The sequence below is a fragment of the Bombina bombina genome, chromosome 1 (genome assembly GCF_027579735.1).
Source record: "Bombina bombina isolate aBomBom1 chromosome 1, aBomBom1.pri, whole genome shotgun sequence".
Taxonomy (NCBI): Eukaryota; Metazoa; Chordata; class Amphibia; order Anura; family Bombinatoridae; genus Bombina; species Bombina bombina.
Window position 1 is genome coordinate 1,543,565,299 of NC_069499.1, and position 22,970 is coordinate 1,543,588,268.

At 40.1% G+C, this 22,970-nt stretch overlaps 1 protein-coding gene across 1 annotated transcript in view; it reads left to right on the forward strand.

Moving 5' to 3' along the window:
* The window catches only part of RAB37 (RAB37, member RAS oncogene family), a 147,251-nt gene that overhangs the window by 264 nt on the left and 124,017 nt on the right, over nucleotides 1–22,970 (forward strand). The window lies entirely within an intron of this gene.

Below are 22,970 nucleotides of genomic sequence, written 5' to 3' on the forward strand. Positions count from 1 at the left end.
TCTATCTATATTTATGTTTAGATAGATATATCAATAGATAGATACAGGATAGATAGATAGATAGCATTTTGAAGAAAGCCTGGGTTACAGAATTTGCTTTTTGGTTTCTCTAGGTTTGCATGGGAGAGCTATTTAAAGGGATACTAACCCCACATTTTTTCTTTCATGATTCAGATAGAGCATGCAATTTTAAGCAACTTTCTAATTTACTCCTATTATCAATTTTTCTTTGTTCTCATGTTATCTTGATTTGAAAAAGCAGTAATAAAAGGTCAGGAGCCGGCCCATTTTTTAGTTCAGCACCTTGGTAGAGCTGCTGATTGGTTTGCTACATTTAGCCACAAATCAGCAAGTGCTACCCATTTGCTGAACAAAAAATGGTCTGGCTCTAAAGCTTACAGTACTACTTTTTCAAATCAAGATAGCATGAGAACAAAGAAAAATTGATAATAGGAGTAAATTAGAAAGGTGCTTAAAATCTCATGCTCTATCTGAATCATGAAAGAAAAACAATTGGGTTTAGTGTCCCTTTAATGATCATTTAATCATGCGTAAAAAAAACAATACCTGTAACTATGTTGTACCAGCAATCAAAATATGCAACTCATAAGATGCCAAATTGTCTCCTAAAGGTCCAGGCTGTTAATATAGAAAGTTGACAATTGAATTGGAATATGGCTATGAGAGATTCTCCCAATTAAAATAATTAGTGGAGTTTATTTAGCACAAAGTCATTAGGAAACCACATGTTTTAGGGGGCGATTTATCGAAGGCTAGGCGAACTGTCTATGTGCTTCGCCTGTAACTGGGCCCCAGCTCGCCTCCAGAGAAGCGCACATGTGCGCCTGAATGTAACAAAAAAATAGACGTAACCTCTGCGCGTTTAGTAAAAGGCGAGCTGGAGCATAATAATAATGAATTTCGCCTGTCGGAAAAAGCATTTACTCCCTATATATTATAGTACATCCCTATAAATATTTATGCCGCCATGTCTTGATTATTAAAGATGCGTTTTTTAGGTATCTATTTTGAGCATATTTATATGTCATATCTTTTAAATTTTGTGCAGTTAGGTACAGTACCTAATTTAATAATGTGTTAATGTTATATTTTCTATTTTTGACATATTTAATAATGTTTTTTCCATATGTTCTTCCTTGTTGGTAATTTTAGATCACACAAATCAATATATCGATATATATATATATATATATATATATATATATATATATATATATATATATATATAGATAGATAGATGTATATATTGTCAGTCAAAGTCCACAACAGGCAATACAACTCTTGTTACCCCTATTCGCCTGTGGAAGCGCAAATTTCTGGCAATATCAATCTCTTCTTGGCACTGAGCCTTGGATAAAGCAGTTAAAAGAAGAAAGTCACAAGCTGTAAAAGAATGTATGATAATGCTTTTCCCCTATGTATGGCGAAATATAGAACACGAATTTAAGGAGAAATTTCAGTTCCCTATCGGCGCAAAGCAATGATAAATAAGAAACTGGACGTATTTGTAGGTCAGGCTGTGAAATTATGCCTATAACTTATGTATATTGGTGCACTCTGGAGCGCACCCGTGCGCCTAGGCAAATGCAAGCAGAGTGCGAAGAAGTTTCTTTCAGATTTGCACAAATTATAGGCGCAGATTGCTTGCATAAATATGGAGATATGGTTGTATGCGTAGTTTTGGGCACAATTGTGGGCGGTTTACTTTGATAAATCGCCCCCTAAATAGTTTTCAAATCGATAGGAATGGCTTCAAATTTGAAAAATCCTCTTGTGTTTATACCATAGTGCACGTGAATATAAATGTAAATGATGAACCATATAATACTTTACAGAATATATGGAGCATGAAATCTCTGCATCGGATGAGTAATTATGTAAACCAATGAATTTGAAGGAAGTTATAAACTCCATGGCAACAGTGTCTGTTCTTTGTTATTAAATGTTGTTTTCTTATGTCTGACAAGTCTTATGTAAATACGCATACAATACACGTACAAACATATATGCGCCGAGCGTGTATACAGTCTGTTTGCAGGTTATATATATAGGGATACAGCTCATGATGGCAAAAGGAGGATTAAAGCAAGTGAATGTGTTAGTAGGTGCATTAAAGGGATATGAAGCCCAAAATTGTTCTTTCATGATTCAGACAGAGAATACAATTTTTAAAAAGTTTCAAATTTACTTTTATTATCAAATTTGCATTATTCTCATGTTAATCTTTTTTGAAGAGATATCTAGATAGTCAGTGTGCACGTCTGGAGCACTACATGATAGGAGACAGTGCTGCCATCTAGTGCCTTTGGTAATGTGTAACATTAGTACTACATGACAGGAGACAGTGCTGCCATCTAGTGCTTTTGCTAATGTATAACATTAGTACTACATGACAGGAAATAGTGCTGCCATCTAGTGCTCTTGCTAATGTATAACATTAGTACTACATGACAGGAAACATTGCTGCCATCTAGTGCTCTTGCTAATGTATAACATTAGTACTACATGACAGGAAACAGAGCTTCCATCTAGTGTCTTGTTAATTTATAACATTAGTACTACATGACAGGAGACAATGCTGCCATCTAGTGCTTTTGCTAATGTATAACATTAGTACTACATGACAGGAAACAGTGCTGCCATCTAGTGCTCTTGCTAATGTATAACATTAGTACTACATGACAGGAAACAGTGCTTCCATCTAGTGCTTTTGTTAATTTATAACATTAGTACTACATGACAGGAGACAATGCTACCATCTAGTGCTTTTGCTAATGTATAACATTAGTACTACATGACAGGAGACAATGCTGCCATCTAGTGCTTTTGCTAATGTATAACATTAGTACTACATGACAGGAGACAGTGCTGCCATCTAGTGCTCTTGCTAATGTATAACATTAGTACTACATGACAGGAGACAGTGCTGCCATCTAGTGCTCTTGCTAATGTATAACATTAGTACTACATGACAGGAAACAGTGCTTCCATCTAGTGCTCTTGTTAATTTATAACATTAGTACTACATGACAGGAAACAGTGCTGCCATCTAGTGCTCTTGCTAATGTATAACATTAGTACTACATGACAGGAAACAGTGCTTCCATCTAGTGCTCTTGTTAATTTATAACATTAGTTCTACATGACAGGAAACAGTGCTGCCATCTAGTGCTCTTGCTAATGTATAACATTAGTACTACATGACAGGAATCAGTGCTGCCATCTAGTGCTCTTGCTAATGTACTACATGACAGGAAACAGTGCTTCCATCTAGTGCTCTTGTTAATTTATAACATTAGTACTACATGACAGGAGACAATGCTGCCATCTAGTGCTTTTGCTAATGTATAACATTAGTACTACATGACAGGAGACAGTGCTGCCATCTAGTGCTCTTGCTAATGTATAACATTAGTACTACATGACAGGAGACAGTGCTGCCATCTAGTGCTCTTGCTAATGTATAACATTAGTACTACATGACAGGAAATAGTGCTGCCATCTAGTGCTCTTGCTAATGTATAACATTAGTACTACATGACAGGAAACAATGCTGCCATCTAGTGCTCTTGCTAATGTATAACATTAGTACTACATGACAGGAGACAATGCTGCCATCTAGTGCTTTTGCTAATGTATAACATTAGTACTACATGACAGGAAACAGTGCTTCCATCTAGTGCTCTTGTTAATTTATAACATTAGTACTACATGACAGGAGACAGTGCTGCCATCTAGTGCTCTTGCTAATGTATAACATTAGTACTACATGACAGGAAACAGTGCTGCCATCTAGTGCTCTTGCTAATGTATAACATTAGTACTACATGACAGGAAACAGTGCTGCCATCTAGTGCTCTTGCTAATGTATAACATTAGTACTACATGACAGGAAATAGTGCTGCCATCTAGTGCTCTTGCTAATGTATAACATTAGTACTACATGACAGGAGACAGTGCTGCCATCTAGTGCTCTTGCTAATGTATAACATTAGTACTACATGACAGGAAATAGTGCTGTTATCTAGCGCTCTTGCTAATGTATAACATTAGTACTACATGACAGGAAATAGTGCTGCCATCTAGTGCTCTTGCTAATGTATAACATTAGTACTACATGACAGGAAATAGTGCTGCCATCTAGTGCTCTTGCTAATGTATAACATTAGTACTACATGACAGGAAATAGTGCTGCCATCTAGTGCTTTTGCTAATGTATAACATTAGTACTACATGACGGGAAACAGTGCTGCCATCTAGTGCTCTTGCTAATGTATAACATTAGTACTATATGACAGGAAATAGTGCTGCCATCTAGTGCTTTTGCTAATGTATAACATTAGTACTACATGACAGGAAACAGTGCTGCCATCTAGTGTTCTTGCTTATGTATAACATTAGTACTATATGACAGGAAATAGTGTTGCCATCTAGTGCTCTTGCTAATGTATAACATTAGTACTACATGACAGGAAACAGTGCTGCCATCTAGTGTTCTTGCTTATGTATAACATTAGTACTATATGACAGGAAATAGTGTTGCCATCTAGTGCTCTTGCTAATGTATAACATTAGTACTACATGACAGGAAACAGTGCTGCCATCTAGGGTTCTTGCTAATGTATAACAGTACTACATGACAGGAAACAGTGCTGCCACCTAGTGCTCTTGCTAATGTATAACATTAGTACTACATGACAGGAAACAGTGCTGCCATCTAGTGCTTTTGCTAATGTATAACATTAGTACTACATGACAGGAAACAGTGCTGCCATCTAGTGTTCTTGCTTATGTATAACATTAATACTATATGACAGGAAATAGTGTTGCCATCTAGTGCTCTTGCTAATGTATAACATTAGTACTACATGACAGGAAACAGTGCTGCCATCTAGTGTTCTTGCTAATGTATAACAGTACTACATGACAGGAAACAGTGCTGCCACCTAGTGCTCTTGTTAATGTATAACATTAGTACTATATGACAGGAGACAGTGCTGCCATCTAGTTCTCTTGCTGATGTATAACATTAGTACTACATGACAGGAAACAGTGCTGCCACCTAGTGCTCTTGCTAATGTATAACATTAGTACTACATGACAGGAAACAGTGCTGCCATCTAGTGCTCTTGCTAATGTATAACATTAGTACTACATGACAGGAAATAGTGCTGCCATCTAGTGCTCTTGCTAATGTATAACATTAGTACTACATGACAGGAAACAGTGCTGCCATCTAGTGCTCTTGCTAATGTATAACATTAGTACTACATGACAGGAAATAGTGCTGCCATCTAGTGCTCTTGCTAATGTATAACATTAGTACTACATGACAGGAAATAGTGCTGCCATCTAGTGCTCTTGCTAATGTATAACATTAGTACTACATGACAGGAAATAGTGCTGCCATCTAGTGCTTTTGCTAATGTATAACATTGTTGCAAAACTATTGCCAAATAGTACTGTAGTCACGTGCACACTCCCTGCTTTTTTTTTAAACAAAGAAAACAAAGAAAATGTTATAATAGAAGTATATTGGAAAGTTGTTAAAATTGTTTGTTCCATCTGAATCATAAAAGAAAACTTTTGGGTCCATTTAAAAATTAAATGGCTATAAAAGTGCAAACATAAAATGCCTATAATGTGTTAGACAACTTTATTATTGCTTGCCTATAGCTATGTGTTTATCTCCTGCATTACAATCTGCTGCACTACTGGGACCTAGCTGAACACACCTAGTGAGCCAATGACAAGAGGAATATGTGTGACTGTGTAGGCACCAATCAGCAGCTAGCTCCCAGTAATGCATTGCTACTCAAAAAAGGATACCAAGACAACAAAGTAAATTTGATATCTGAAGTGAATTGAAAAGTCTCTTCTCAGTGGTTTTCAACTATGTCCCCTGGGAACACTGACAGGACACATTTTCATGATATCTGAACTGGAGCACAGGTGAAATAATCAGCTGATTAGTAAACATGGTTATTTTAACTGCTCTCACCCAAGGTCATACTGAAAATCTGGCCTGTTGGGGAGGCCTGAGGACAAGTTTGAAAACCCCTGCTCTATCTGAACCATGACATTTTAATTTTGACTCTCATGTCCCTTTAAGATTTAGTAGTTGGTGTTTAATTTTGATCCACAAAGTATTAAATTATTTGGGTAATGTAAAGTGATATTATTAGCTTCTATTTTTCATTAGGTTTACGTACTTTCTCATTACATTTTATGGAACCTGAAACTCATCTAATGTTAAGTGTAACACTTATGCTATTTTCATTGAATGTTTAGCAACTTTAGCATTAAAATTAGAATCTCAGAATATGTTGCTTAGCAACACTAACCCAGTGTTATAAAATAACTAACTGGTTTGCACTTGTGCTATCTTAACCTGAGATCAACTTAGCTATAATAGACATGCAAATATATTTACCAAATTTAAAAAAAAAAACTTTTATTTACGCTTAGCTGATATATTTTTCTACATCTTTGAAATCCTATTTATAAAATGAATACCTAATATTTCATAATTTCATAGTTTACGGGGGCACAATAAATAACCAGCCATTACAAGTAGCTGGTTCTTGCTACCGAAAGCTTGCGGCAGCAATTATCACTCCGAAAATTAACCAGCGATCAGATCTCTGGTTGATTTTCAAAATATCCCCCCATTGCCTCCAAAATAAAGTATAATGTAGTTTTTCATTTAAAAAAGAAAAAGTAGCATATATGTATATTTAACCTTTGCTGCCCATTGCTGCGTGACTTACCCCCTTTGTTGCGCTAGGTTCTCTGCCTTGTTTCATGGCATGAGAACGAGGCTCCTATTGGAGCCTATAGAAGCGCGCTCTTGTGAGCGCAAAGCTTCCATGCAATGCTTCACTCATAATCTTAAAAGAGTAGAGTCAACATAATTTGGAAATATTAAAGGGACAGTCAAGTCTAAAAAATTTTTTCCATGATTTAAATAGGGCATCTCATTTTAAACAACTTCCAAATTTACTTTTATCACCAATTTTGCTTTGTTCTTTTGGTATTCTTAGATGAAAGATAAACCTAGGAGGTTCATATGCTAATTTCTTAGACCTTGAAGACTGCCTCTAATCTGAATGCATTTTGACCACTAGAGGGCATTAGTTCATGTCTTTCATATAGATAACATTGAGCTCCTGCACGTGAAGTGACCTAGGAGTGAGCACTGATTGGCTAAAATGCAAGTCTGTCAAAAGAACTGAAATAAGGGGGCAGTCATCAGAAGCTTAGATACAAGGTAATTACAGAGGTAAAATGTGTATTATTAGAACTGTGTTGATTATGCAAAACTGGGGAATGGGTAATAAAGGGATTATCTTTCTTTTTAAACAACAAAAATGCTGGTGTTGACTGTCCCTTTAATATCATTTTATTCATTTACATGATTTAAAAAAAATATTCACCATTGTAAACACTAGTTCTAAAGAGTCTTTCTTCAGACGGACAAGGTTCACATGCAGGGAACCTGTCCACCCTGGATTACAAGGAGCAAGCAGCATTTGCTGCCCGTACATATAATTGCACGAGCAATTTCTTGTGCAGTGTAGCCGCACTGCTCTTGTGCAACCAGTTGCGAGAGACCATGGCTTATCAATCACCCCAATCGGGTGATTTTAATTTGATGCCTCAGACCTTAGGAAGCAGTGGTCAAGACATGAGAAAGCCTGCACCGCAGGAACCATTTGCTGTTTGTTAAATCTGACACAAGAAGAGGAAGTTCATTAATAACAGCATATGACAAAACACTTGAAAATAAAGGTTATTTTTAGACTTAAATTGACAGTAAATACTTGGGATTTTTATATAAAGTGTTTAGATATGCGTAATTAGACAACTCTGCAATATATTTTCATTACTTATTTTGTCACTTTTCCATGTAATTTAGCTCTGAAAATGTGGGGTTTTCTAACTCTCAGAACTTGAAATTTGTGCTGCTGAGTTCTCAATATTAACTCTGCTAAATACCTGTCCTAACTGTCTTTAACTGATAAAAGATGCAAAACAATGCATTCTATACTAACAGTATCACTGTGGCTAGCTCTAGCATTGTGGTCTGCAGATTAAAACCTGATTGGCTCCTCCAAAGAAAGCAAATAGTGGGTGGGGTTTGATTATTACAAAAATATTGCCGTAAGAAGGATTTTAACTGGTTTTTAAAAAGTTTAGACTTGGCTAATATGTTATTCTATAGCAGAACCACAGAAATGTCTTGATTACATGATGTTTACATACTTAGGGGAACGTTTTTTTGATTTTTTTTAACAATAAAATGGTAGAATTAAAGGGATATGGTATATGAAAAGGGTGGGAAGGGGTCAAACGTGTATGTATATATATGTGTATGTGTGCCGCGCTCATAGGAGCTGATTCAGGAGTTTGGAGCTTTTGTTTTGAGGTAACATCATGAGCACTAAAAAGGGCCATGGTATGGGCTTCTTTATGACGCTACCCCTTTTAGGCATGGTTGAGAAAACAGACAGACAATGCAGGTTGTATTGTACAGGAAACTGGAAATAGGATTAGACAGCCATAACGCCCACACCAGAGCTCGAGTCAGAAGTAGTGCTCACTCTAGGGCCGGGAACAGGAGTGCCCACTAGAGAGCCGAGGACTGAAATGCACACTTGAGGGCCAAGTACAGGAGTGCCCACTCTAAGGCCAAAACTAGAGTGCCCACCTGGGCTGAAGACAGGAGTGCCAATCTAAGGCCTGAAGACAGGAGTGCCCACTCTAGGGCCAGGAACTGGAGTGTTCACTAGAGAGCCAATGACTGGAATGCCCACTTGTTGGCCAAAGACAGGAGTTCCCACGCTAAGGCTGAGACTGGAGTGCCTATTTGGGCCAAAGACAGAAGTGCCCACTCTAAGGGCGATACTGGAGGGCCCACTTGAAGGCCAAAGACAAAAGCAGGATACAGGTACTTTACAGACTAACCAGGGAACCAGTGGTTGGCAGACACCCTCTGCATGGCTTGGGCACAGGAGCAGGATAATGGAGCTTGGCAGATGCCCTCTGCAGGGCGTGGATACTGGAACAGGATACCAGTGCTTGACAGATGCCCTCTGCAGGGCTTGCGTACAGGAGCAGGATAGGGGAGCTTGCAAGATGCCCTCTAATGGGTGTGAATACTGGAACAGGGTACCAGTGCTTGGCAGATGGTCTTTACAGGGCTAGGGTACAGGAGAAGGATACTGCTGAGAAAAGAAGTGATACTGGATACACTGGTAGCAGAGGCAGGTTGGTAACCAGAGAGAAGTCAGAAGACAGGCCAAGGGTCAGATACCAGGAATCAGTCCAATCAGTTACCAAACACAGGGAGAATCTGGGAGAGTAGTCTGAAAACAAGCCAAGTCTAGTATACCAGATAAATTATCTAATCCTTCATCAAATCCAAGGGAGATCCAAAAGAGAAGTCAATTCAAGAACCAGAAGAATTACCAAACAAGGTCAGAGGCACTAACAGTGGGCATGAACCACAATGTCAGGGCAGGGAGTGGCCTGTGAGGCAACCTTTTATATCCCTGCAGATTGTGAAACTACCTGCAGCTGGCAAGCAGGTGGAGCCAGAGAGTTAGCCAGAGCAGGCAGTAGATCTCCAGGAAAAACAGCACAAGCCAGAGACCTCTGGTGGTGCAGAGACAGGGAAACATTGTGCGAACCAGGAGCCCCAGATTTAATCCTGGGCATTGCTGTTACAGTGTGTGTATGAATGAAGTGTTTTCTTCTTAACTTTCATTGAAATAGTATAGCAAATAACTGCTCTTCTTGCAAACCATTAGCTTAGCATCCGAGCCATATCTGAGATGAACTGCTTGCCTCATAGCAGTCTTTTAGTGAGGTATCTGACATGCAGATCTTAGCACATCCTAAACTATTGCTTGAGTGATAAAAATAACTTTGGAGTTATATGAGGGCTATTGATTGTCAGGGCCGGATTGGGCAGCCGGGATACCGGGAACAATCCTGATGGGCTGATGGCCGGCAGCTCAGCTGGACTGCTCAGGCTGGCTCAGCTGCTGCAGTAGAGAGCAGCAATAAATAAAGTTTTTTTTTTATGCAAATGCAATCTCATCATTGATTAGACTAGTGTGGGCGTGGCAGTGCTACTGTGTCTAACAGTAACCAATAACCCACTCCGGCCCCAACACAACCTACCGCAAAGCAATCAGACTGAGTTTGTGTGTGTGTGTGTCTGTCACTCACAGCTCAGTCTGTCAATGGATGAGACCAGGGAATGATGCGGGGGTGGGCCGGCCGTCATCTCACACACGTGACATAGTGGAGTAGCGACATCCTTTAGTGCAGAGAGCATGAAAAATCTGAAGAAATCTAGTGTACAGTGTCCCTTTAAAGGGACAGTCTACCATCGAATTGTTATTGTTTTAAAAGATAGATAATCCCTTTATTACCCATTCCCCAGTTTTGCACAGCCAACACAGTTATATTAATATACTTTTTACCTCTGTGATTACCTTGTATCTAGGAACCTTCTTCCAGCCCCTGATCACATGACTGTGACTGTTTATTATCTATTGTCTTAAATTTTGCATTGTTTTGTGCTAAATCTTGTGATAAGAGGCAGCCCCCAAAATTAGCATATGAGTCTGCCTAGGTTTAGTTTAAACTAAGAATACCAAGAGAAAAAAGCTAATTTGATGATAAAAGTAAATTGGAAAGTTGATTAAAATGAAAAGTCCTATCTGAATAATGAAAGTTTAATTTATACTAGACTGTCCCTTTAATGTGTTTCCAATGACTTGCTATACCAGCTGCAGAGTATTAAATGTAGGAAAAAATGCTCATTTAGCTTTATTTTTGTATTTTGTATCAGTATTTTAAATAGCTGGGTTTTTTTCTATTGTGATTCAGAAAGATCATGCAGTTTTAAGAGACTCCAATTTATTTCTGTTATCAAATGTTATATACACACTTTCTGAAGCACCATCTCCTACTAAGCATGTGCAAAAGTTCACAGTGTATACATATACTAGTCTGTGATTGGCTAATGGCTGTCACATGATTCAGGGGGCCGGCCAATGGGTGAAAAAATACATTTGTCAGAAAAAGTAAGTGTTATTGCATTGTCTTTTTATTATACAATTCTATTGTATTTGACGGTCCTATAAAAACTTTAAGTATAGTTAGAGATACCACAGGCAACATCAGCTCTTTCAATGCCGAAATAAAGTTTAAGGAGATATTTATAAACAATACTCCAGCAGGTAAATTTGATAATTGGGAACAAATTATAGGCTATACTGTCCCTTTAATAAGTGGTAGAGTACGAGAGGATTCAGTTATGAAAGTGCTCTGGACGCAGAGGACCAGTCATACAGTGAGACATAACACATACAAGGGAGATACAGGATGAATGAATGTCATTGGAAATAACAGGCTATTCATGACAGAAATGGCAGCCAGAGGTACACGAGAACGCTCAAGATCAGTATTATGTAAGACGAATTATGAGGAGGGGGTGAGATGGGAAGCAGAAGGCCAGATAATATCAGGTCACAATAGTAAGGGGAAAAAAAGCACAGCCTGTGATAGTTCATATCTCATTTATGTTCTAGCAAAAAAGGAAGAGGAGTTTTTAACTGATAAAAAGAGAGAAAAACACCTCAACATTCATTTAGTCTGTGTTTGGTTTTATTAGACATGACAACAGCACAGCCCAAAAAAAACATGTTTCAAGTAAATTGTTCCTCCGGGGAAAAATAATGTATTTGGGTTTTGTCTGATGTTAGTTCATTTTGACAACATTTTTTGTTTGCTAACAGAAATTCGTCAACGTTCCATTTCTTATGGGCAGCAAAGGTGCAGCCCAAACTTAAAGGCCATAATAGTAAAAAAATGACATGCTCTAATTCGTTAGAGCTATACTTTAATGACTATTGACCCTATGCTACTGCAGTGGGCACGGGTGAAACACAGTAGCTCTGGCTCTATAGTTGTAATATTATGTGCTCTAACAAAGGGGCCTGTCATGAGATGCAGGACACAGCAAAGAGGGTACAACACTATTTTATTGTACAACATGGGAATATACATCTGGTACCATTGATCTCACTTAGTAACTGCGACATAGACAATAACGGACCCCAGACCATGCCCCCATCCGGTGACGTCACCGGCCACTCTCATCACATCTTCCCCCTTTTCAAAGGACAAAGCATACATTTTTTTCTTTTGAATACAACAAGTAAAAAGGTATACAACAGCAGTTTTGTATAGTATATAACAAATAACAAGTTAAAGAAAATATTTGTATAAACAACATGAATTACATCCTGACTTGAACATCGGGGTAGACTACCCTAGTCCACAGTGACCATGGGATTATTCTGCCCATACTTCCGGTCACTGCTCTAACTAGTGCTAATCCCGATATCGGGCCGGAAGTTTCACCACTCTTCCGCTTGATGTAACTCTACATGAACTGTCCTCTGATACAGAAGAAGGTGATTGAGAGTCTGCTGGAGGTGATCTTGCTGAGGGGAAGGCACCCCTCTTAAAACAGGGGATCCCACCGGTGGTGGTACTGAGGCATCTAGTTCCAAACTCTCAGGTACAGGCTGAAGATGTTTTCGATTTCGACGTGTAACTGTCCCTCCATCAGTAAGGACTACATAAGACCTTGGTTCTGGATAGTGTCCAATTACCGTAGCAGGCGTCTTCCATTTCTTCTCATCATCCAGTTTAATTCAGACACTTTGCCCTGCATTCAGCTCCTGCAAGGGCCTCACAGAGTGTCTCCTGTCGTAGAAGAATGGATAACCCCTTTTTGCCTCTTCATCCCTCTTAAGGACTTCGTCCTGAGGAATAGAGCTAGTTAACTGGAAGACACCCACAGAGGGTAAGGTGGTGCGAATCTGGCGTCCTAGCATCAGCTGTGCCGGGCTAAACCCTGTGGCTTGAATGGGAGTCGCCCTATAGGACAAGGTACAGCTCAGATTGCTTCAAAATGAACTTTGTTGTTTGAAACGCCCTTTCAGCCATTCCATTGGCCTGCGGGTAATGTGGACTTGACGTGGAATGTACAAAATCATACTCTCTGCTGAAAGAACTGAACTCTGTGGAAGCAAACTGCATTCCATTATCGCTCACCAACTCCATTGGTATGCCCCACCGGGCGAACAAGCTCTTGAGACGAGTGATAATGGCTTGACTTGTGATTTCATTCAAGGGTGCAATCTCCAAATACCTGGAATAGTAGTCAATCATGACTAGGTACTTTTTCCCGTGCAGTTTCGCACAAGTCAGCAGATATTTTCTGCCACGGTCCTGCAGGCAGCGGGATAGAAATCAAGGTCTCCCTTCTCTGAGTAGGCCGGCGTTCCCGGCAAAAGGCACATTTAGACACATGGCTTGCAATGTCGGAACTAATCCTAGGCCACCATACCGCCGTAGCTGCTCTTTCTCTGCACTTTGTAATGCCTAAGTGGCCATCATGAATTCTGTTTAACATCTCCTGCCGCATGCTGACAGGAATAACAATGCGGTCCTGGAACAGCACCAACCCATCCAGCTTCGTTAGCTGCGACCTTTCTGACTGGTAAGAACTTAAAGACATCCAGGCTGCCCGGCTCTCGGGCCAACCTTCTTTTATGTACTTTATAACTTCTTGAAGGTCTGTATCTAAATATGTCTCTTTTCTGATTTGTTCTAGCTTACCTGAAGAAATGGATTTGGAGGCCAGAACTGAATCTACATACACCTTCACATCTGATTCCGTTGAAGATTCTTCAGCAGCAGCCAGCAGGAGCCTGGAAAGTGTATCTGCTACAACCAGTTGTTTCCCCGACACATGGACTGCCTGAACGTTGAACCTGAGCAGCCTCATTAGAAGTCTCTGACATCTTAGGGGTGGTTTGTCAATATCATAGGAGTTGAGTAGAGGGACTAGCGGATTATGGTCAGTCTCCAGACTAAATTTCTCTAAACCCACTAGGTAACCCTGAAAGCGCTCACAGGCCCAAACTGCAGCCAGACACTCTTTCTCAATTTGGGCGTATTTCGACTCAGCAGCCGTCAGTGTACAGGAACAGTAGGCGATGGGCTGTAGTTTGTTCTCATTCAACTGCAAGAGGGCGGCTCCTAACCCATAACTGCTCGCATCAGCACTAACCACAGTCTTTTTATTCTTTAGCAACTCTGTGATAGGGTGTAGTATTGTGGATAAATCTGGAAGGAACCTGCCCACATAATTTACAAGGCCCAATATTAATCTCAGCTCATGTACATCAGAAGGACTTTTCATCTGTTCAATAGCACAAATTTTCTCGGGGTCTTGCTTGATGCCATCCCCATTGATGATATGCCCAAAGTAACATAATTCAGCTTTCCTAAAATGGCATTTCTCTTTATTTAACTTCAGCCCGGACTTTTTAATGCTCTGCAGCACACAGCTCAATCGCTGATCATGTTCCTCCAGTGTAGACCCATACACCAGGATGTCGTCCATGACGACTGCCGTACCCACGTGGTCTCTTAGGAGAGAACTCATTTCTCTTTGAAAGATTTCAGGAGCAGAGGATATCCCGAAAGGGAGTCTACAGAAGCAAAACCGACCTACCGGTGTAATGAAGGTAGTCAGTTTGCGGCACTTTGAATCTAGAGGTATCTGCCAGAAGCCGCTAGAAGCATCCAATGAAGAGAAGAACTTCGCCCCAGCTAATTTTGGAGCTATGTCTTCAAGTGTCGGCAGCACATATCTCTCTCTCTTCACCGCCTCATTCAGCCTTTTCAAGTCTACGCAGATGCGTACTTTCCCGTTTTCCTTCGCAACAGGCACAATGGGGGCAAATCCAGATCACACTAATAAATAAGGCACCACAAATAACTGAATGCTGCTACCTGCGGCCATATTGTAAAACAAATGCAGAATACAAAATTATTCCCAAGCCTCTTTCAGTTATAAAAGAAACCAATGCAAAGAATACAACAAAATTAATACATTTTTGCATTTGTTCCATCTAAATGTATATATTTAAAGTTTTTACTTCCATATCATGAGCATGTGTACAGGGCAGTATTAACCTGTATCTGTGTGTGTGTACAGGGCAGTATTTACCTGTATCTGTGTGAGTGTGTACAGGGCAGTATTTACCTGTATCTGTGTGAGTGTGTACATGGTAGCATTTACCTCAGCTCTTGTTAACCCATTGCAACACTTGTCCCTATTTGTAACTCTAAATTTGTGACTTATCACATTACACCATCCCATACTGTAACATTTCAACGTGTACACACATTTAACTTGTTAAATTTCAATTGCAACAGTTTGATCTTTGACATTTAATCTATAATATTTAATTGTGATACAATTTCCCCTTCTAACACTAATACTCTCATTCTTGGTCTAAAGCTACTTTGTTCTCCCTTTAGTCAGCTAATGAAAACATAGAGCTCCTCTGTTTCCTCCTTCAGACCTGTCCCTTCTCTTCACTCTCTCACTTATAACAAGGGTACTTTCCTGCTCCCAGCAGCTAACTGACACACACAATGACAAGGCCCTGCTCCCAGCAGCTAACTGACACACACAATGACAAGGCCCTGCTCCCAGCAGCTAGCTGACACACACAATGACAAGGCCCTACTCCCAGCAGTTAGCTGACACACACAATGACAAGGCCCTGCTCCCAGCAGATAGCTGACACACACAATGACAAGGCCCTGCTCCCAGCAGCTAGCTGACACACACAATGACAAGGCCCTACTTCCAACAGCTAGCTGACACACACAATGACAAGGCCCTGCTTCCAGCAGCTAGCTGACACACACAATGACAAGGCCCTGCTCCCAGAAGCTAGCTGACACACAGAATGACAAGGCCCTACTCCCAGCAGCTAGCTGACACACAGAATGACAAGGCCCTACTCCCAGCAGCTAGCTGACACACACAATGACAAGGCCCTGCTCCCAGCAGCTAGATGACACACACAATTAAAGGCCCTGCTCCCAGCAGCTAGCTGACACACACAGTGACAAGGCCCTGCTCCCAGCAGCTTGCTGACACACACAATGACAAGGCCCTGTTTCCAGCAGCTAGCTGGCACACACAATGACAAGGCCCTGCTCCCAGCAGCTAGCTGACACACACAATGGGGCCCATTTAACAAGCTCCTTACGGAGCTTGTGGGCCCGTGTTTCTGGCGAGTCTTCAGACTCGCCAGAAACACAAGTTATGAAGCAGCGGTCTAAAGACCGCTGCTCCATAACCCTGTCCGCCAGCTCTAAGCAGGTGGACAGGAATCGCCGGAAATCAACCCGATCGAGTACGATCGGGTTGATTGACACCTCCCTGCTGGCGGCCAATTGGCTGCGAGTCTGCAGGGGGCGGCGTTGCACCAGCAGCTCTCCGCATTTAGCGAGGTCTTGCGGACCTGATCCGCACTGTCGGATCAGGTCCGCAAGACCTTTGATAAATAGGGGCCATAGACAAGGCCCTACTCCCAGCAGCTAGCTGACACACACAATGACAAGGCCCTGCTCCCAGCAGCTAGATGACACACACAATTAAAGGCCCTGCTCCCAGCAGCTAGCTGACACACACAGTGACAAGGCCCTGCTCCCAGCAGCTTGCTGACACACACAATGACAAGGCCCTGTTTCCAGCAGCTAGCTGACACACACAATGACAAGGCCCTGTTTCCAGCAGCTAGCTGACACACACAATAACAAGGCCCTGTTTCCAGCAGCTAGCTGACACACACAATAACAAGGCCCTGTTTCCAGCAGCTAGCTGACACACACAATGACAAGGCCCTGTTTCCAGCAGCTAGCTGACACACACAATAACAAGGCCCTGTTTCCAGCAGCTAGCTGACACACACAATAACAAGGCCCTGTTTCCAGCAGCTAGCTGACACACACAATAACAAGGCCCTGTTTCCAGCATCTAGCTGACACACACAATAACAAAGCCCTGTTTCCAGCAGCTAGCTGACACACACAATGACAAGGCCCTGCTCCCAGCAGCTTTCTGAGTTCTGACACACTGTCAGTGTGAAATAACATTAAATAGACTACAGATGCATCCCATAATCTAATATTTCATTTTTGGCTAATATCTAACTTGAGATGAATTGGTCTCACTATAGCCCCAACCCCGTCTTGTTCTGAAACACAGATGTGTAGAACAAAAGAAATAGACACTTGTAAAACTCAAGATGTCACTTTAACAGAAGATCCTTCTTCTATGTAATAAAAATTATCAGGTAATGACCTCATGTGGAGACATACAGACGTAATGTCTGGGACTGAACTCTTTGAGGCTATAAGTATATGCAGAGGAAAAAAAAAATCTTACAGGGGAAGTGTCCATTCACAGTTCACAGTTAATCTGAACTCAAGTTACCTACAAACATATGGGAATGCTGTGACGTAATCTTCATATAAGATTATATTAACAACATGTATGTATGTATATATATATATTTATATATGTATATATGTATATATGTGTGTATATATGTATGTGTGTGTATATGTATTGATCTAAAACTTACTGTATTGGATAGATGTCTGCTGTATTGAAGGGCTGCATTGGTGAATTTGAAATGTGTTATAGAGTCTCAGAATAATGACATCTGTTTATTTTTATTTTTCAGACATGTAATAACAAGATGTCCTATGAATATTGGTCATAAATATAAATCCATGCACTCAAAAATTCTTAGAAACATGAAATATACTGTATTCACATTAAGATACAATATAATGCCAGGATGTTGATGCAATGATTCTGTGAAGAGCCAAATAATTTACAGTATAATTGCTTACTAGTATGATACTGGAAGTATACTCATGTTTGGTCTCTATAAATACATGCTATGTTATATGGGGTGGGGCATATATGCTGACCAGATAAGTTTATTAATACAAGAAATTATAGTATATTAAATAAACATTTTAAGGTGAGATATTTAAACTGTAGCAATAATTGATGGTGAGACTGCATTTCTGGGTATCTGCTGCCACCGATAGTTCAGAAATGGTATGACAATGCTCAGCTCTGTTAGGGCCTATCAGAGACAGCACCGTGGTGCGTATCCAAACATTCACCTATGATTACAAAATGAAAAACTCATGCATAGGAGAAAAAAAGGTTGTTTTGTTTGCTAAAATTTTGACTGTTAACTTTGCTGCCATTTTGGGACACAGGCACTATAAGCGAAATTGGGCTTCCTTTTCTTATCCATATTGCAAAATACCTCTCTTATTTTATGAGATGAAATGGGACTAATCAGAGAAAGCTGAAACACTTAATTGGTTTATGTGGTGACATATGACTGTTCTATATTTTTAGTATTTTAAAAAAAGGTATTCTAAGGCTATAGTTAAATTGCAGCTAGTAATTTAAAAAACATATTTTGTATTTTAAGTTATATCCATAGCCCTGTGTAAATTATACAGTGCTTAAAGGGACACTGAACCCAATTTTTTTCTTTCATGATTCAGATAGAGCGTGCAATTTTAAGCAACTTTCTAATTTACTCCTATTATCAAATGTTCTTCGTTCTTTTGCTATCTTTATTTGAAAAAGAAGGAATCTAAACTAAGGAGCCAGCACATTTTTGGTTCAGGACCATGGACAGCACTTGTTTATTGGTGCTCTCCAATCAGCAAGGACAACCCAATTTGTTCACCAAAAATGGGCTGGCATCTAAACTTACATTCTTGCTTTTCAAATAAACATACCAAGAGAATGAAGAAAATTTGAAAATAGGAGTAAATTAGAAAGTTGCTTAAAATTGCATGCTCTATCTGAATCACGAAAGAAAAAATTTGAGTTCAGTGTCCCTTTAATAATTTATTTGCTAGACAGGGTTTTGCACTCCAGATTTATAAGTCAGTTATTATAGTGAACACTTTCAGAACTGTACATAAACTGATTATTGTGATTAAATCCCTGGCAGTTATTAGTTTAGCAAAAATTTGTTGGTAATCCATATTGGGCATTGAACTAGAGCTATTAGTTAATAACAGAAGATTCTGGTATTTTATTGTGGTATTTTAATGCAATTCAATGTGAGTAAGGTTTATTTTATATTTTTATGATCTGTTGTATATAATATTATAACAGCATAAGCGTGTATAATTTGATTCATGGAGGCCTATTTATCAAATGTCTGTCGGACCTGATCTGACAGTGCGGATTTCACACATAAAATTAGCATGATTACACATCTGTGGGTGAAGCCCACAGATGTGTAATCATTCTAATTTTATGTGTGAAATGGTAGAAACTGCAGGAAGATATTATGTATGTGCTGAAATCCAGGATTCAGTTGATAACCCTATCATGGGATTAATTGATACTGGATCTCAGGCAACTATTTTATCCCACAGGTACTACACACAAATTAGTCAATTTAACGAAAATGTCTCTCTGTTATTGGACTCAAAGTTATCGTTGTGTCATAGATTCAGTCATAAGGAATGAGTGTAGAATATATGTATAATCGTAACAGGTACACTGCCCAGAAAGATGGATATGAACACAAGTATGCGGTTTCCCAAATAACATGTAACAGCGATATATCTCACCAACCGTTGGTAAGTCTGGAACCAGGCCAGTCCGCTGTGATCCGTGATCCGTCTGTGTCTGTGTCAAATCCTTCAGGCGTGTTTCCTTTTTAGCGATCAGCTACAACCCCGTCTCCACCGGGGACGCCACTCCATGCGGCTCTGAATGCTGTACGTGTGCCGTCTAGCACGCTGCACTCGTGTCCTCTTGCTATGACGTCTGTTCCGTGCGCAACCCTGGACCAGGTCGCTCTGCCACCAATCAGAAACTCGAGCCGGAATCAACAAACTACTCCAATGAACAAAAGCAAATCCGGCGAATTTCTTTGAAAAAAAGTGGTAAGTTTATTCTTTAAAAGAGAAATAGGACAAAGTATACTCAAAAAACAGGGGAAATTAAAAATAAAAAGAATATGCCGTTACTCAACAGCAGCCAGTCGGTATAGGGTATGGGTACTAGTGTATTAGGACAATTAATACTATTAGAAAGAGTATGAAGGAACTTACTCTTAATAAGAATACACACATTAGCACTCAAGGTTTATAACTAGCAAATCTAGTTCAAATGGAACAGCATGTGATAATGAACTTGTGAAGCTAAATTAAAACATAATAAGTATATAGTAAAAATAGGCGATAAATTAAAAATACTCTTAAGTAGCCTCCAGTAGTCACAGGGGGCTACTTATCAAGCCGTCTACTTTTCTGGCTTCGCCGGCCCAATACGTCCGCCTAAGCTCGCCTACCTTCGCCGCCGCGGACCTTGAATACGTTCGCCTAAGTTATCAAATAAAGCTGTCAAAAAGCCGCGGGGCAATGAGCAGCGGACTGTGACAGTTATCACTCATCCGATCTCGCTGCCCTTCGGCTTTTTCCCAGCTTTATTGCTAGCCTGTCACTAAGCACTCACACTAAACTACACTGTTCTACCCCCTATACCGGCGCCCCCGGAGGCCCCCGCAACTAAATAAAGTTACTAACCCCTAAACCGCCGCTCCTAGACCCCGCCGCAAGTCTTATAAATGTATTAACCCCTAAACCGCCGCTCCTAGACCCCGCCACAAGTCTTATAAATGTATTAACCCCTAAACCGCCGCTCCCGGACACCGCTGCCACCTACATTATACCTAGTAACCCCTATCCTGCCCCCCTATACCGTCGCCCTCTATTATAAAATTATTAACCCCTATCCTGCTGATCCCGCACCTCTCCGCAACTAAATAAATAGTTTAACCCCTAAACCGCCGCTCCATGAACCCGCCGCAACCTATAATAAATTTATTAACCCCTATCCTGCCCCCCACTACGCCGCCGCCACTGTAATAAAATGATTAACCCCTAAACCTAAGTCTAACCCTAACCATAACGCCCCCCTAACTTAAATATTAATTAAATAAATCTAAATAAATTAACTCTTATTAACTAAATGAATCCTATTTAAAACTAAATACTTACCTTTAAAATAAACCCTAATATAGCTACAATATAAATAATAATTATATTCTAGCTATCTTAGGATTTATTTTTATTTTACAGGTACCTTTCAATTTATTTTAACCATGTACAATAGCTATTAAATAGTTATTAACTATTTAATAGCTTACCTAGCTAAAATAAAGAGAAATGTACCTGTGAAATAAATCCTAACCTAAGTTACAATTACACCTAACACTACACTATACTTTAATAAATTATTCCTATTTAAAAATAAATACTTACCTGTAAAATAAACCCTAAGATAGCTACAATGTAATTAATAATTATATTCTAGCTATCTTAGGATTTATATTTATTTTACAGGTAACTTTGTATTTATTTTAGCTAGTTAGAATAGTTATTAAATAGTTATTAACTATTTAATAACTACCTAGCTAAAAGAAATACAAAATTACCTGTAAAATAAATCCTAACTTAAGTTACAATTAAACCTAATACTACACTATCATTAAATTAACTAAATAAACTACCTACAAAGAACTACAATGAAATACAATTACATAAACTAACTAAAGTACAAAAAATAAAAAAAGCTAAGTTACAAAAAATAAAAAATTAAGTTACAAACATGTTAAAAATATTACAACAATTTTAAGCTACTTACACCTAATCTAAGCCCCCTAATAAAATAACAAACCCCCCCCAAAATAAAAAAAATCCCTACCCTATTCTAAATTACATAAATTTCAAAGCTCTTTTACCTTACCAGCCCTTAAAAGGGCCATTTGTGGGGGCATGCCCCAAAAAGTTCAGCTCTTTTGCCTGTAAAATAAAAATACAACCCCCCCCCCAACATTAAAACCCACCACCCACATACCCCTAATCTAACCCAAACCCCCCTTACAAAAACCTAACACTAATCCCCTGAAGATCATCCTACCTTGAGTCGTCTTCACTCAGCCGAGCCACCGATGGAACTGAAGAGGACATCCGGAGCGGAAGAAGTTAATCCTCCAAGCGGCGCTGAAGAAATCTTCCATCCGATGAAGTCATCATCCAGGCGGCGCTGAAGAAGTCTTCGATCCGGCCGATGTCATCTTCAAAGAGGCGCTGAAGAGGTCTTCTATCCGGGCGAAGTCATCTTCCAAGCCGGGTCTTCAATCTTCCTTCCGCCGACGCGGAACCACCTTCTTCACCGACGGACTACGACGAATGACGGCTCCTTTAAGGGACGTCATCCAAGATGGCGTCCCCTCAATTCCGATTGGCTGATAGGATTCTATCAGCCAATCGGAATTAAGGTAGGAAAATCTGATTGGCTGATGGAATCAGCCAATCAGATTGAGCTTGCATTCTATTGGCTGTTCCGATCAGCCAATAGAATGCGAGCTCAATCTGATTGGCTGATTGGATCAGCCAATCGGATTGAACTTGAATCTGATTGGCTGATTCCATCAGCCAATCAGATTTTCCTACCTTAATTCCGATTGGCTGATAGAATCCTATCAGCCAATCGGAATTGAGGGGACGCCATCTTGGATGACGTCCCTTAAAGGAGCCGTCATTCGTCGTAGTCCGTCGGTGAAGAAGGTGGTTCCGCGTCGGCGGAAGGAAGATTGAAGACCCGGCTTGGAAGATGACTTTTCCCGGATAGAAGACCTCTTCAGCGCCTCTTTGAAGATGACATCGGCCGGATCGAAGACTTCTTCAGCGCCGCCTGGATGATGACTTCATCGGATGGAAGATTTCTTCAGCGCCGCTTGGAGGATTAACTTCTTCCGCTCCGGATGTCCTCTTCAGTTCCATCGGTGGCTCGGCTGAGTGAAGACGACTCAAGGTAGGATGATCTTCAGGGGATTAGTGTTAGGTTTTTGTAAGGGGGGTTTGGGTTAGATTAGGGGTATGTGGGTGGTGGGTTTTAATGTTGGGGGGGGGTTGTATTTTTCTTT